Raw genomic sequence first — 17,573 nt, 5'->3', positions numbered from 1 at the left:
TCATCCAAACATCAAGTAATAATGTACCATAAATTATTTTCACACCATTGATGAAAAGGAAAAGCAATCGCAATTATAAAACAAATTAGCATGTTCATTAAAATCTGCATGTTCATTGAAAAACAAAATTAGGAGAATGGTTTCATTTTCACCATGTGCTGCCTTGGTGGTTATTTACCCAATGAATACAAAATGCGAGGTATGACAAGCAGAATTAATGGATGGACGGTTGGTTTTTTATATCGGGCCTGTGATCCTTCCCTCTTTTGTTTGTTTTTATTGATGGCCCCTCCGGCGAGATTCCCAGTGAAAGTCAATTACCAGGACTGGAGCCAATATAACAGAAGGCTAATGCCCCATGTTTTGGTGTCATTAAGGAACATTATGTCTAATTCTGATAAAGTAAATAAGAATAATTTTGTTAAACGCAAAATCCTTCTTCCTTTGTATGCTGCACAGGGCTCCGAATAGCATCATTGGCTGAGGGTGCAGCTGTGAGGCCTGGTGTTGGCTTAAAATTTGTTAGGGTGTTAAGTTGAAGCCCCTGTCGGGCCGTTGAATTAAGAGCACGTAGGGTTGACTCAGCCTGTCATTCTTCTGAGGTCGGTGAAATGAGTACCAGTGTACTGGGAACAATACTGGGATTGCCAGTTTAACATCAATCCGAGGGACAGCACACACACGTTGATGAGTAATGAATCGGTAAAAGCACTGAAATAAGCAATCCCACTGGGCATATTGATGGATAAATGAATCCTTGTGATTGAGTTATGAATGATGGATGAATGAATCCTTGTGATTGAGTTGTGAATGATGGTTGAATGAATCCTTGTGATCGAGTTGTGAATGATGGATGAATTAATCCTTGTGAATGATGGATGAATTAATCCTTGTGATTGAGTTATGAATGATGGTTGAATGAATCCTTGTGATCGAGTTGTGAATGATGGTTGAATGAATCCTGTGATCGAGTTGTAAATGATGGATGAATTAATCCTTGTGAATGAGTTGTGAATGATGGTTGAATGAATCCTTGTGATTGAGTTATGAATGATGGATGAATGAATCCTTGTGATTGAGTTGTGACTGATGGTTGAATGAATCCTTGTGATTGATTTATGAATCCTTGTGATCGAGTTGTGAATGATGGATGAATGAATCCTTGTGATCGAGTTGTGAATGATGGTTGAATGAATCCTTGTGATTGAGTTGTGAATGATGGATGAATGAATCCTTATGATAGAGTTGTGAATGATGGTTGAATGAATCCTTGTGATTGAGTTGTGACTGATGGTTGAATGAATCCTTGTGATTGATTTATGAATCCTTGTGATCGAGTTGTGAATGATGGATGAATGAATCCTTGTGATCGAGTTGTGAATGATGGATGAATGAATCATTGTGATCGAGTAGTGAATGATGGTTGAATGAATCCTTGTGATTGAGTTATGAATGATGGTTGAATGAATCCTTGTGATTGAGTTGTGAATGATGGTTGAATGAATCCTTGTGATCGAGTTGTGAATGATGGTTGAATTAATCCTTGTGAATGAGTTGTGAATGATGGATGAATGAATCCTTGTGATCGAGTTATGATTGATGGATGAATGAATCCTTGTGATCGAGTTATGAATGATGGTTGAATGAATCCTTGTGATTGAGTTATGAATGATGGTTGAATGAATCCTTGTGATTGAGTTGTGAATGATGGATGAATTAATCCTTGTGAATGATGGATGAATGAATCCTTGTGATTGAGTTATGAATGATGGTTGAATGAATCCTTGTGATTGAGTTGTGAATGATGGTTGAATGAATCCTTGTGATCGAGTTGTGAATGATGGATGAATTAATCCTTGTGAATGAGTTGTGAATGATGGATGAATGAATCCTTGTGATTGAGTTGTGAATGATGGTTGAATGAATCCTTGTGATCGAGTTGTGAATGATGGATGAATGAATCCTTGTGATCAAGTTGTGATGATGGTTGAATGAATCCTTGTGATTGAGTTATGAATGATGGATGAATGAATCCTTGTGATCGAGTTGTGAATGATGGTTGAATGAATCATTGTGATTGAGTTGTGAATGATGGTTGAATGAATCCTTGTGATTGATTTAGAATGATGGTTGAATGAATCCTTGTGATTGAGTTGTGAATGATGGATGAATTAATCCTTGTGATCGAGTTGTGAATGATGGTTGAATGAATCCTTATGATCGAGTTGTGAATGATGGTTGAATGAATCCTTGTGATTGAGTTGTGACTGATGGTTGAATGAATCCTTGTGATTGATTTATGAATCCTTGTGATCGAGTTGTGAATGATGGATGAATGAATCCTTGTGATCGAGTTGTGAATGATGGTTGAATGGATCCTTGTGATCGAGTAGTGAATGATGGTTGAATGGATCCTTGTGATCGAGTAGTGAATGATGGTTGAATGAATCCTTGTGATTGAGTTATGAATGATGGTTGAATGAATCCTTGTGATTGAGTTGTGAATGATGGTTGAATGAATCCTTTTGATTGAGTTGTGAATGATGGTTGAATGAATCCTTGTGATTGAGTTGTGAATGATGGTTGAATGAATCCTTGTGATTGAGTTGTGAATGATGGTTGAATGAATCCTTGTGATTGAGTTGTGAATGATGGTTGAATGAATCCTTGTGATTGAGTAATGAATGATGGAGGAATTAATCCTTGTGATTGAGCTATGAATGATGGATGAATGAATCCTTGTGATTGAGTAATGAATGATGGATGAATGAATCCTTGTGATTGAGCTATGAATGATGGATGAATGAATCCTTGTGATTGAGTTATGAATGTTGGAGGAATTAATCCTTGTGAATGAGTTTTGAATGATGGATGATTGAATCCTTGTGATTGAGTTATGAATGATGGATGAATTAATCCTTGTGATTGAGTTATGAATGATGGATGAATGAATCCTTGTGATTGAGTTATGAATGTTGGAGGAATTAATCCTTGTGATTGAGCTATGAATGATGGATGAATTAATCCTTGTGATTGAGCTATGAATGATGGATGAATGAATCCTTGTGATTGAGTTATGAATGATAGAGGAATTAATCCTTGTGATTGAGTTTTGAATGATGGATGAATGAATCCTTGTGATTGAGTTATGAATGATGGCATACATCTTGTTTGGGTCTGCACATGTGTTACCCTCGCATCTTACCATCGGTCTTCGCTGACCACCACGGCCATGGTGTCTCCCGCGGACGGCGAACCTCCTCTAGCCTCTCCGCCCGGCGAAAATGCAGATAGGTAGAGGCGCGCTGTATGGCTCAGGCCGCATGGCTTACAGACAGGCAGCGCATTGACCGGCGCCAACCGCCGATCGCCATGGACGGCCCAGGAGTTCGGTGCAGGGCGATTCGTGTCACAGTGATCGGAGTGAGACGATTCACAAGCTTGGATCCATCTGGCTGGAAGTAAAGTGGAGCCACCTCCGGCCATCACGGCTGGGCCGTGTGCTAGCCAGGGCCCAACCAGAGCACCCGATTCAGGTGACGACACATCGCTTCGGGTCGTCACCCCCGCCCGCACCACAAGGTCTATAAAAGGACGGGTCACGGGGCTTTCGTAGTCATCCTTCTTGTTCAGCGTTCCTCGTCTGCTGATTCTGCCTGAGGCACCAACTCGCCTGCTAACTCCACCTTCATCAATAACTTGCCTGCTGACTCCACCTTCTTCACTGCCTCGTCGCTAGCTCCACCCACCCACGTGATCCTGTCCTCCTTTCTCCACCCACTCGTTTTGACTCCGCCTTCCTCCACCCACTGACTTTCGACTGTGCCCAGAGTCCTTCCTTCACGCCTGTCGGTCGCACCCCATTCTCTGGATCGATGCTTAGCTGCTCGAAGTGCAACGAAGCGGGAGACGACGTGCCAGCTTTCAGGGAGGTATCGCCCAGCGAAGCATCCCCCCAAAACATATTGGTGGCACTCTCGGTCAATCGTGCAAGGTATTGAGAGACCGTTAGCCTCATCTCCTCTCCTCTTTCTTCTCATTACCTCCTCTTCATTGGGGTGTGTGTGTGTGTGTGTGTGTGTGTGTGTGTGTGTGTGTGTGTGTGTGTGTGTGTGTGTGTGTGTGTGTGTGTGTGTGTGTGTGAGTGTGTGTTGATGCCTGTCCTCATTTAAGTTAAGAGTGTGGAAGAATAATATCGGGATAACTCTGCTCTGTGTCTGTTTTAGTGAGTTGCTTGTATTATTGTCACACCACACTTTTCTTCCTATCCCTGCTTACAGACAACAATAAACAACATTCACTGTGCCACATATCTTTCCTCGCCTGCCTATTAATAAATCCTTTGTAGAAATGTTCCCAGCTCGTTTTTGTCTTTTCTTTCATTGATCCAGCATGGTCCGTATCCTAACCTTGCCGGGACTTTATTCCCAACGATCCATTCCTTTTAGCCAGTACGTCCTTGGCAGTGTCGCTCAGATGCATCTGATCTGTGAAGGTGATCAGGTTCGGCCAAGGTGTACCGAGGGTGTGTCCCGCGGTAAGTATGTCACGTGATTAATTAGGTAACCCGGTTAACCCATAGACGGAGGACCCGAGGTCACATGGTTGAGTTCTTGGCGTTCACTGTCGGTTAGCGACCCGCCGCGTCACGGAATTATCCGTGTGCGACGGTCTGCAATTCTGGGGAGTCTGGTGGGAACCCGAGATAGCTTCTCTCCCTGGTAGTCTTCTCACCCAATCCCTGGCCCACAAAAATATACACAACATGGCCAAAAGTATGAGGACACCTGCTCGTCCAACATCTCATTCCAAATTCATAGGCATTAACATGACGTTGGTCCCCCCTTTGCTGCAAAAACAGTCTCCACTCTTCTGGGAAGACTTTCTACTTGATGCTGGAACATTGATGTGGGGATTTACTTCCATTCAGCCACAAGAGCATTAGTGAGATCGGGCAATGATGTTGGGCGATAAGGTTTGGCTCGCAGTTGGCGTTCCAATTCATACCAAATGTGTTCGATGAGGTTGAGGTCAGGGCTCTGTGCAGGCCAGTCAAGTTCTTCCACACCAATCATGACAAACCATTTTTGTATGGACCTTGCTTTGTGCACGGGAGGCATTCTCATGCTGAAACAGGAAAGGGTCTTCCCCAAGCTGTAGCCATTAAGTTGGAAGCACGGAATAATCTGGAATGCCATTGTCGGCTGTAGCGTTAAGATTTCCCTTCACTGGAACTAAGGGGCCTAGCCCAAACCATGATTCATCACTCCAGAGAACGCGTTTCCACTACTCCATAGTCCAATGGCGGTGAGCTTTACACCACTCCAGCCGGGGCTTGGCATTGCGCATGATGATCATCGGCTTGTGTACGGCTGCTCAGCTATGGAAGCCCATTTCATGAAGCTCTCGACAAACAGCGCTTGTACTGATGTTACTTCCAGAGTCAGTTTGGAACTCGGATGTGAGTGTTGCAACCGCTGACATACGATTTTTCCATTAATCACTTGTTGAACAAATATGGGACTATTTTAAACATTCTTTACACCAAGGTTCCACTTTTCTCCTGTTTGTGTAACTGCCTTCCTGAGACTCCTGAGAACAGTTCAATACCATTTTTCACTCCAGGGCTTCAATGAGGCAGTGCACCAACATCTCACACTATCCCCATCCTTCCCAACAATCTTTTCTATCCCCATTAATACAACTTAACCCAACCCTCTTACTTGTGGGTTCCTCGACCTCCTCCTCTTCCTCCTCTTCTTTTCCATTCATTATTTTCCTTGCTTGTCATATCCAACTGTGGCCCTACTGGCCCACTGTCAGTTTGTTGCCTGTTTACCCTCTGTCACCAGGTTCTTCCACAAGCCTCGATCAAGAACAGAATACAAAACTAGAAGGGCACTCGGTAGAGCGCATACCTCCGCCACATAATGCTTGATCCAAGAGAACATATCGGGCCTAATACATTTTTGAAATATCATGCTATAAAGTACTATATCGTTGTTGGCCCGATCTTTCAATGGCGAAGAATCACTTTTTAAAAAAATAAATAATTATCGTAACCAGATCCGGATTCGGATCTTCACCAAAATCTCATAAATTCGTCCATGCGACACACCCAACCTGTCCACCAAGTTTCGTTCGCATCCGTCCACAACTTTTTGAGATATCTTGTACACAGCCAAACAGACAGACAAACAGACAGAAAGGGGTGAAAACATAACCTCTTTCACCTTCGGTGGCAGAGGTAATAAGGTGCACGGTCTGCCGTCGATTAAAGGACAATCTAACATGTCCCTTTCATGTCCCACCCACTTCCTCAAAGGCAAACACTCCAAATAACCATTACTGCACACAAAACGACTTGCAGAGAATTTGTAAGATAGCTAACCTGAGCCCAGTATGCTCTTGGATACCACCAGCTCTTGTGTGCAACACGAACATGGTGTTTGGTGAAGTTGATTCCACATAGATTCAAACTCAACAGCGATGCTACAATGTCCAAAGTGAATAAAGCAAGCAGATGCACAACGAATCGCAGAGGAGGGTGCGAGTTAGAGTGAAATTATTACGGTCAATACAGTGAGTAATAAGGATGTAAATCATTTTGTCACACCTTTGTGTCGAACTCTGAAAGCAAGTCCAATTAGTTGTTACGTCTCGCATTCAATGTGGCATTCCGACTCTTTAAAAATGTGCTTGGCAAAGGACAGCCATCTGTATCCAAGAAACTGCTCCATGGGAAATGTTGCTTTGCCCTAAAGTGCACGGCATGCTGTGCCAGCACCGATAATGAATGTTCAACTCAGCACAGACTGTGCAGAGCTCGTCTGAAAGATAGGATTCCTGGGTTACGTGTTTCTGAACAATATAGACCCCATGTTCGGTGAGATTGAATGTTGTTGTTGTTCGTCTTTCGGCTGCTCCCGTTAGGGGTCGCCACAGCGGATCATCCGTTATGATCCGCATACTGACTTGGCACAGGTTTTACACCGGATGCCCTTCCTGACGCAACCCTGGTCGCCTCTTACGACACAGGGATAAGGATTGGGTTTCACCTTGATTCCGGGCTGCCCTACACCCTCTCATAGCGTGGCCCAGTACAGGGCTCCCGTCCTCAAGCGATCCTCCAACCCAAGCCTCCGAGTAGCCGGATTACAGGCACACGCCACTACACCCGGTTGTTCAGTGAGATTGAATGACCAATTAAAATAAAACTGCTCAGAAGACCATGAGAACACCCTTTGTCATCTCCTTGTTACACAGAATGGAGGTGGACAAATGCCTTCACTTTGAAAGCACACCGTGAGTGGTGTCGACCTCAAAGTGTGAAAATGTGGCCTCAAAGGCGACAATTTCTCAAGGGTTCTGACATTGTTCTTGTTTCAAAAGTAATCACGTTTACGTGCATTAACCTTAAATCTTACACACACATACACACACACACACACACACACACACCAAAAGAAAAATACAAAGCGAGATAGCAACAGATAAACACTGACAACTGGAAGAATGATAAAAGAACAGGAAGGTATAAAAAATTAATTGTTGGACACACTGGGCATACACAAAGGAGGATCATTGGAAAAGCTAAGTTGAGGTCAACTCAACTGGGATGGATAATGAATGATTATTAATGCCCAAGACCAGGGACATTACATGAATAGCTTTAAGAAAATGGCAGGACTGAGCGAATCGGACAAGTGCAGATTCTGCAAGGTAGAAACAGAAAACACGAACCACCTCCTGTTGGGATGTAAAAAACACTCATGGCAGAATAACTGTACACACAAAGGAACAACATCCACTGGCACATCTGCAAAAACCTTGATATCCCAGTTCCAGAAAACTTGTGGAAACATGAACTAAAAGCAATCATTGAAAACAAGGAAGCATCCATCGCTCAAGTTCAACCTAATGATCCTGTCGAGCATGAACATAGAAAACAAAGTATTGCGACCGGATATCGTACTTAGGTACAAGACAGAAAATAAGGCTTTGCTAATTGAGGTGACAGTACCAGGCAATTTTGGTCTAAACACAAAAATGAATAAAATGTCAAAATACCAAGGTCCACAAAATAGTTGAGGGTAGCTGGGAAAACTACACATAAAGAATACAAACCACAAGTTATCTGGCTTATAGCAAGTTGACAGAGCAGACACTGCTGCACTTCATGACCACATTACTTGCATGGACTGGACCAAACAACCTCTGGACTACAATCAAATGACACATGCATGGGACATTCGCAGGTGTGTTTGTAATCACCATGTCTGTCCATACTCTCCAGACCAACATGGACAAGTCCCTAATCAAAGAATAGCGCAGCACACCACAGCGAGAGCAAGAACCTGTGTTGGGGTCGATTCACAGTGGCGTAATGGTGAGAGCGTCAGCTCAGTCTGGGAGGTCGGGGGTTCAAACCCCGGCTGAGTCACACAAAAGACATGAAAATGGTACATGCTGCTTCCTTGTTTGACATTCAGCATTTCAAAGGACAGAGTACATACAGACAATGCTGAGAAGATAATGGCAAACCACCTCATACAACCCTTGCCAAGAAACTGCTTCGGCAGCACCAATGCTCTGTAAATAGCATGGTACAATATATCAAATCCAAAGTGGCCACATGCATTAGTAAGGCCATTTCAGATAATGTAAACTTGTCTGTGATCATTGGTGGCAGACTGGCATCATTGCCAAGTTACTCACTCATTTCAGACCACCACATTCTTTCATATAACAACTAGAGCAAAGTTGACAAAGTTGACAAAGATGATGATGCGCAATCGCAAATCCCAACGCTTCCCACTAAAAGCAAAGCTGAAAGATTGGAAAAGTTCCACCAGGAATTACCTAATATCAAATTCTGAGTTCATAAAAATTACCGTTTCGACTTCTGTGACCATAATTCCAACCCCCAACCCTTCGGGGGATGAACCGGGGATCAAATCAAAAAAGTTGTTACCAATTTCATGTACCCCCCCAATGTTGATTGCATATACAAAGTTTCATTTAAAATACTTTTCAAACATGCCTGTAATTTCATTTTTTTGGTGTTTGACCTTTTGACCCAATGCCTGGTGTTGGCTTAAAGGTCCCCTGACATGCAAAACTTTCTGGTTATTTATATATTAACTTGACCTTCCTAGTGAAGAAATCACCCATGTTTTTTTTTTTTTTAACAAAAATGGGATAATTAGAGCAATATTTCGATCATTTATTGTGCTTTTCACAACTTGCTATGCCCCGCCCCTAAAAAAAGTTGACTTCGCGAATCGCAGCGTTGACGTCACATACAGAAACTCGCACAGAGTGGATTGACTCGAGATCTCTAGAGTCTAGACTCTAGACTAGTCCAATAAATCCGTCGTCCATCCGACTAGTCCGATAAATCCGTCGTCTGTCCGTCTAGGCCGATAAATCTGACGTGCTGTAGCTTTTATTTATTATTCTCTTTTTTTCATTGTTTTCTACTGGCGCTAGATGACGACAGGAGGAATAAAATAAATAAAAATGCAACAGAACGTCAGAATTGTTGGACTACTTGAGACAATTGTGTCACAAGGTGTGTTCTGCACACAAGTTTTCATCGTATCCGGACAGCGAGATTGCTTCATTTTATGCGCGGAGAGATACGGCCGATGACATGCGCCGGCCTTGCTTGTGATTAATTCGCCGCGGAGCAACATGTCCGCTGCGCTGTTCACGTCACATCACTAAAATATTTCTGATATCGAGCAGTATGCAAGTCGAATTTACATTATTGAATTACGAATAGGATTTAGTCAAACCAGTTGTTATTTCCAAATCTTCCTTCGATGTCCTCCCGATCATCATGAACTCCGGGAATTTCATCGCCATTTTTCTCTGCTTGTCCTGCTTCGGGCTCGAACTGCTAAGGCCATACTTCATTTGCAGCTGCCTGAACTTCAAATCTCGCGACTACGTTATCCGACAATTCTCCATGTGATTCAGACCAAAATCCTTCATTTCTCTCACACTCACTATCGTTACCAGACAAGTGAAAGTCCATGTCATCCATTATTCAAAAACAAATGTTCGATTTTTTTAAAGCAGAAATGAACGAAGCGATTGAGTCGACCAATCAAATGTGGAAACACACAGCAAGCCAATAGAATCACGTCGACCACCAACCGGAGTAATTTACGTGCAGCCTTTGTCATCGTGTAGTTGACGTCATGTGGGTTACGCCTCTTTCAGGAGAATTTTTAGGGGCATTCCCGAAGAGGTTTGTTTTTTTTAATTTTACATTTTACAGAATGAGTATTGTGAAAAAACATTGTCAGATCTGAAATCACGATGAAAAACTCCAAAAAGGACATATATAAATGAAATTTCAGTACTTTTGCATGTCAGGGGACCTTTACTAGTTAAGGTGGTGGGCTAATGATCCTAGGATCCTGAATTCAAATCCCACTCGGCTGTTGAATTAAAACCAGGTGGGGTTGACTCTGCCTATCATCCTTCTGAGGTCAGCAAAATGAGTGCCAGCTTGCTGGTATCCTACGTCGGAGTGGTGACCCGTCCAGGATTGTGCCCAATAGCCAAGGAGACTGCTTCGGCAGCACCAACGCTCTGCACAGAGTATGGTCCCAATGGATGGATGGACGTTTTGACCCCACCCCATGGAACTGGACCAAAATTTTACTGCACTCGTACCTTCTTGCCATGTGGTGAACAGAACTACAAAAGTTGGTGAATTTCGGCACAAGCATTTGGGAGGAGATAGTGTGACGGACTGACACACAGACAGACAGACGGACGGACAGAAGGAGCCGATTACAATATCCCCCATTATTTTTTCAAAAAGGGTGGGGAAAATCAGCTTTGGTTTTCACTGACATCGTGTTTGTTGATGGAGTGTTCAGATCAATGTGTTGACCCCGATTCAACCAGAATGCCTCGCAACACCTGTTGCTCAATATTTTTGTGAGAACACACCCTCACTTATCACATGTATAACACCACTTTATAACGTTTACTTTGCAGTTTACACCATGTCAGAGCAACATTGTAACTTGTCATGAAGCGACAGTATCAAATGACAACCTCCAATAAACAACTGTGCTCCCTCTATAGGGCAAAACTTCGGTTCGTTTCACCTGAAGGCAACTGGAGGCACACCTGGTAGGCAATTGAAGGGCACACCTTTGTGCACATATTGCTGAAATGTGAAAACAGAATAATATAAAAAAAGGTTGCGCGTGCACGCACGCACGCACGCACGCACAGTTAGCAAGTTATTGCCAGCACCAGAACAAATTACAAATTCATAACCTGATTAGCCTCATGCTTTTAGAAAAAAAAAACGGGGGGATATTGTAATCGGCTCCGTCTGTCTGTCTGTCCGTCTGTCCATCCGCCCATCACGCTATCTCTTCCTAAACGGTTGTGCAGAAATTCACCAAACTTCGTAGTTATGATTATCAAATGACACGAAGTTGTGATAGCAGCACCAATTTTGGCCCCGTCCCCTCGGGTGGGGTGAAAAGGTCAAATACCCCCCCCCCGCCCAAAAAAAAATACATTGGGGGATGCATGAAATATGTATAGTTTTTTTTTTGAACTGACCCCTGGTTCATGTCCCAGGGGTTGGAAACTTGGGGTTGCAGGTGGCAAAATGAGAAAAAAAAATTAACTCAAAATTTGACATTGGGTCATTCCTGGTGGAAGTATTTGTAATCTTTCAACTTTGCTTTCGGTGGGAAGCGTCGAGATTTGAGATGACACGTCATCGACTTAGCTAAAGTTCCCCTTCAGAAGGCAAAGGCAAACTGCCCAGTGCAATTCTTGCTGTGAGACTGCTTCGGCAACGGTGACTGCATGAAGAGGGGATGGTGCATGGTAATGTACATGACCGTATTGAGTTTTAACATTGATGTGCTCGATTGCTCAGTGTGCAAATGTAGCTAACATTTTCCGAGAGTTTCAACTGTTGTTGCAGCACAATGTAAAGATAATTGTGAATGAAGCTTAATTTTCACAAAAGGTTTTCAATCAAAGCAGAGTTCATAGAGAAAACTCAAGGCTCTTTCAAAAAGGTCCATTTCAAGATTTGAAACAAAAGAGAGAAATGGTGCAGTGACACATGACATCACACTCTGTCTGTCGGTAGAGAGGTTAAAAACATGCTGAATAAAGCTACCGATGGATTATTATATTAACCAACAAAACAAGAGGGGACAAACTCTGATGAGTTCAACAGGCTCTATAAAATGTATGCCTCCAGCCCGTGGCCTTGGAAACTGCAGGACCCCAGCCCGCGAACCTACAAACTGTGACCCCGGCCCCACAGATCGCAGGACCCCGATTCCCGGATTCACAGACTGCAGGACCCCAGCCCACTGTCCTACAAACTGTGACCCCAGCCCCACAGACCGCAGGACTCCGGTCCGTGGCCCGACAACCCGCAGGACCCCGATTCCCGACTTCATAGACTGCAGGACCCCAGCCCACTGCCCTACAAACTGTGACCCCAGCCCCACAGACCGCAGGACCCCGGTCCGTGGCCCGACAACCCGCAGGACCCCGGTCCGTGGCCCGACAACCCGCAGGTCCCCGGTCCGTGGCCCGACAACCCGCAGGTCCCCGGTCCGTGGCCCGACAACCCGCAGGTCCCCGGTCCGTGGCCCGACAACCCGCAGGTCCCCGGTCCGTGGCCCGACAACCCGCAGGTCCCCGGTCCGTGGCCCGATAACCCGCAGGACCCCGGTCCGTGGCCCGACAACCCGCAGGACCCCGGTCCGTGGCCCGACAACCCGCAGGTCCCCGGTCCGTGGCCCGACAACCCGCAGGTTCTCGGTCCGTGGCCCGACAACCCGCAGGTTCCCGGTCCGTGGCCCGACAACCCGCAGGTCCCCGGTCCGTGGCCCGACAACCCGCAGGTCCCCGGTCCGTGGCCCTACAAACCGCAGGACCCCGATCCAAGGTAATTGCGCATAGAAAATATAAATGAGGCAATGGTCAACAGCAACGTCATCTGGATCTGTCAATCACATGAGGATCATGGAAGATTGACGTTAGAGATGACAACTACAAAGACAATTCATGCTTGTGTCAGTTCAGTGTGGACACACGGAATAAGTCACTGGAGTGATAAAAACGTACTTGTGGTATGAATACAACAGGTCGCATGGTGTTTACATGAGATGCACAAAGTATCCGTTTGGCGGTGCTTTTACACGGGTGATCGTCATGGAGCGGGACTCATGATGCCAACCTCTCCCTCTGCCCGGGTGCTCTCACTCACACTGCACGCTCATAGCTCACAGACCTTGGGGGTGCACAGAGTGCAAACTCTTCACCCTCGGCAAGTGTACACAGATCTGGGTCACGGAGCGTGCACTCATCGCCCGCGAGGAACTCACCGCGTAACAGCTTTGAAATGTCCCGGGTTCAGTTGGTCCCAAGTCCGGCACGTCGTCCCAGCAAGGGCAGATCACGATGCATGCAAAACACCCACTGTCAACGCGCGCCAAATCTGGACTGCACGAACCGAAGCCAAAACTCCCTCTTTATACGCACGAGGTGCACACGAACTCGGGACGTGTGGGACTGTGGGCTCGTTGCTCCCTCCATCGGGAATGGCAGGTATTGCGAGAAGGTCAGCGGGACGACCCGAGTGCAAGCGCATGGCGGGCACTGCCGGGGTCGAACCGCAGGACGCATTCATTGTATTGATGTGTCCAACATATTCTGCACAAGAAGGCCACATGTAGAGATGTAAACCCCTTTCCCCCCACACCCTCCCCCTACAGCCCTCGCCACCCGGACCGACCCCTTTCCCCCCACACCTCCCCTGATCCCATGTCAACCCCCCTCCCGCACCATCACCCCCCCCTCTCTCTCGCATACCTCCTCCTCTGCATTTCCCCCAACCCATCCACATACATACCCACTCACTCCCGCACCTTCCCCATCTCCCCCACCGCACACCTCCCCTATCTCACACCTTCCCCATCTCCCACCTCCCCTCCCATCTCACACCTCCTCCTCCCCCCATCTCACACCTCCCCATCCCTCCTCGCCACCCGGACCGACCCCTTTACCCCCACACCTCCCCTGATCCCATGTCAACCCCCTCTCTCTCTCTCTCGCATACCTCCTCCTCTCTGCATTTCCCCCAACCCACCCACATACATACCTACTCTCTCCCGCCCCTTCCCCATCTCCCCCACCGCACACCTCCCCCTCCCCCCATCTCACACCTCCCCTCCCACTCAAACAGACGTGATCTATATCTGATCGTTTCCATATACATTGTTTGTTTCCTTATACGAGTGGTGTTCAAAAAGTTCTCAGAGCAACACACACAAACATGGTCCATGAAACGCCGTTTTACATGAAGAGTAATGAAGTATTTTTTTTTATTCATAACTACTGATACGTTCATCTTATTTTAATAACGAACCAAGTTATAATTCCCCCATCTTGTGTGGCAATTCTGGGGAACGGTTCTGGTCAAAGTCTTTCACGAACAGGCTGTCCAAGCCTGACGTTCGACTGAAGGTAAATTGGTCAGGAATTTGTAATTTGTTGAACATGACGGTGATATCCCGCATACCTTGAGTGAAAGACTTCGTGGGATCGAAAACATACACCAACAATCAGTGCTGGCAGACGGGTCCTGAAGCTTAATCTCATTACCCAGGTTAGACAGCTCACTGTTGAGTATGCATACCAATAGAACTATCCTGTTCGTCCTACCAAACACGAATCACTGATACATTATGTACTAGAAGGGCACTCAGTTGAGCACATACCTCCGCCATGCAATGCCTAATCCAGTAGAACATATCGGGCCCAATACATTTTTGAAAAATCATGCTATATATATATATATATATATATATATATATATATATATATATATATATATATATATATATATATATATATATATATATATCGTTATTAGCCCAATCTCTCAATGGTGAAGAATCACTTTTAAAATTAAATAATTCTCATATCCCGATATATTTGTGTACATACACACACGTGCAAATGTACACACGCATCAACAAAATAAAAACGAAAAAACAGAAAATTTTACCTTGAAACAGCGTTCTTTGAAGGAGGATTTAAATGGGTAATTAGCGAAATTCAATTTAAAAGATGTACCAAGCCAGAGAACAAGCCAAGGCTTCATGCCTTCACAGCTAAAACAAACATGGTGAACACCTGCTCGGATGGACCTCATTGATTTTTTTGATATTGTTACGAATTTGCCGCCCGCCCAGCGTGCGTACGGTCGCTTTAGCCAATGGCGGCCGTCTCGCCCACCGGACGGACAATTCAGTCGCGACCTTCTGGAACTACGCCGGAAACCAGTCACGGGTGTGCTCCAAGCGCACACCACGGCCTAGTCAACACTCTACCCGCGCGCGACAGGGTCAATCGCCGAATTATCGATATACCTAAGTATTGGCGTGGGCAGACCACTGAGAGACCTTACCTCAGCGAGGTCTGCTTGGACACGAACCGCTTAAGCGGTTCGTTCCGTTCTGGGGTAACCGAGCGGTGTATTACCGCAAGACCTCGCTGGACCCAATTATTTTATCGGCTATTAAAAAGCCCGCTATTATTCCGAAGGCAAGATAGCACTTCAATGGGGAAAGAGGACACAACGAACAGGTTAACATTCACACAAGGATATTTATTTATAAAACGACACATATGCAGTCATGCATTCAGGTATGCAAAACACTAACATGCACGGAAACAGAGAAGCAATGGAATTGGCGGGAAGGGACAAGACGCGAGCAAGACAAAGCACTACAACCGTCTATTATTTATTATTCACAAGCACTTAAACAGTCCTACTTGCGGACATGGCGCCACAACATTCACACAAATAAACAAGGAAAGACCCCCTCAAAGACAAGGGGGACAGACTGGGCCCGTAGGCCTTTATAACGTGGAGTTTGGCGGACCGAAGAAGTTCCACGAGACTGTTGCCGGTTACCTCCACCCTCGTGGTGCCTCGATGGGGCGACCTGCGACGCTCCTTCCCCACGGAAGCTAGCGTAACCGCGGTTGTGCCCAGGCCTTGCCAAGCGGCCGGGTGAGTCGGGCCTCAGCCCGAAGCCCGATCACCTCAGACCGTTTGGCGCTGGCTGGCGAGCTTTCTACGGCTCTCTCCCCACGAACGCGCAGGTCTGCGCGGCACTACAAGCTCAGCCACCCTCTCCTCTCGCGTGTCCTCCGCTCCCCTGCACTTCACCCCCGCCTGTGTTCTCCCGACTCCAGACTTCAGCGACTGACTCCACCGACGACTGACTGAACTGGCGCTCCGCACGCCCTAATATCGGGTCCGTGAGGTGAAATCTGACCTCCGCTCTTCGACCTTCGACCCCCACAGGCCCCGCCCCTTTTCTCCTGTGATCTGAATTCCGAGTCTAAGCCCCCACAGAGCGGACGTGCGCGAGATCACCGAACTTGCGCGGCGAGCAAACCCCCGCGTGTGCCTGTAGCGATGCTGTTCGCTGGGAACTCGCCGTGGCTGGCGCCAAGATGGCGGCGTTTGCGGAGTTGAAGGTGAGGCAATGTTATTCGGGTGGGGGAGATGCGGTTTAGGAGATGGTGGGGAGATGTCGTTGTTATGACGGCGGTGTGGAGAGGGTGGTTGGTGGTTGACGTGGTGGTTGGTGGGTGGCATGGAGAAAGTGGTTGGTGGTTGACGTGGTGATTGGTGGGTGGTGCAGAGAAGGTGGTTGGTGGGTGGGGCGGAGAAGGTGGTTGGTGGTTGACGTGGTGGTTGGAGGGTGGCACGGAGAAGGTGGTTGGTGGTTGACGTGGTAGTTGGTGGGTGGCGCGGAGAAGGTGGTTGCTGGGTGGCGCAGAGAAGGTGGTTGGTGGTTGACATGGTGGTTGGTCCAAAATAACGATAGTAAAGAAAAACGGCTGACTCAAAGATCACAGCCCGGACGACATGAATAAATCCCATTAAACATCGGTGGGGAAATCTAACTGAACACGGACTTATCGGCATAATTGAACTAAGGACCTATATGGTGTTCTGCCAATTTCCACAGCCGTAACAATATGTTTCGATGTCAAAGTGAGAAGTGGATAACAAATGGAGATTGCACAAAGTGATCCTTGCACATTTTCAGTGGATGAGCAGAGACACCTCCCGAATCACCGCGGGACCCAACAAAGGTGGAAACGTATATATAATCGATGTGAGATTGAAAAAACGTGTACGTTTTCCTGAAACAAACAACCAAGCAGCTTGTAGAGCACTCGTCAAGTGGCTTAAGTGTTCAAGCAAGCACTCCAACGAAACGGTTGATATGAAACGGCTCCCTTGGCACACAATTGAAATGTCACATATGTCCGAATTGGACAAATGAACACTTTTCTCAGTGTCGGAACTGCTTGTAAGTTCAAGCCTGGATTTTTTGTAATTCGTTTTAGTTTAAGAGATACTCATGGTGAACGTATATGCGGAAATGAAATAAAACAACGAACGCTGACGTCTCCAGGTGTTTATAAGCATTGCAATGTACCCAGCGATTAGTAGCTATGATCAACAGCTTGTT

The 17,573-nt window shown here is 46.0% G+C and overlaps 1 protein-coding gene across 5 annotated transcripts in view; it reads right to left on the bottom strand.

The window, feature by feature from the left end:
- Positions 1-3,226, bottom strand: part of LOC147025782 (ATP-binding cassette sub-family C member 9-like) — a 175,192-nt gene extending 171,966 nt beyond the window's left edge. For 3 of the 5 annotated variants that reach the window (XM_085880568.1, XM_085880569.1, XM_085880571.1), the window contains exon 1: positions 3,206-3,225. The gene's annotated coding sequence lies outside the window, so the exon portion shown is untranslated. Of the gene's footprint in view, positions 1-3,205 lie in introns of all 5 variants that reach the window. The other 2 variants (XM_085880567.1, XM_085880572.1) reach the window with 2 other exon arrangements.
- Between the last annotated feature and the right edge of the window lie 14,347 nt (positions 3,227-17,573).

This window comes from Eptatretus burgeri, chromosome 5 (assembly GCF_056783735.1).
Source record: "Eptatretus burgeri isolate ZD-2024b chromosome 5, Ebu_testis_v1, whole genome shotgun sequence".
In the NCBI taxonomy this organism is placed as follows: Eukaryota; Metazoa; Chordata; class Myxini; order Myxiniformes; family Myxinidae; genus Eptatretus; species Eptatretus burgeri.
This window is presented reverse-complemented; position numbering and strand designations above follow the sequence as displayed.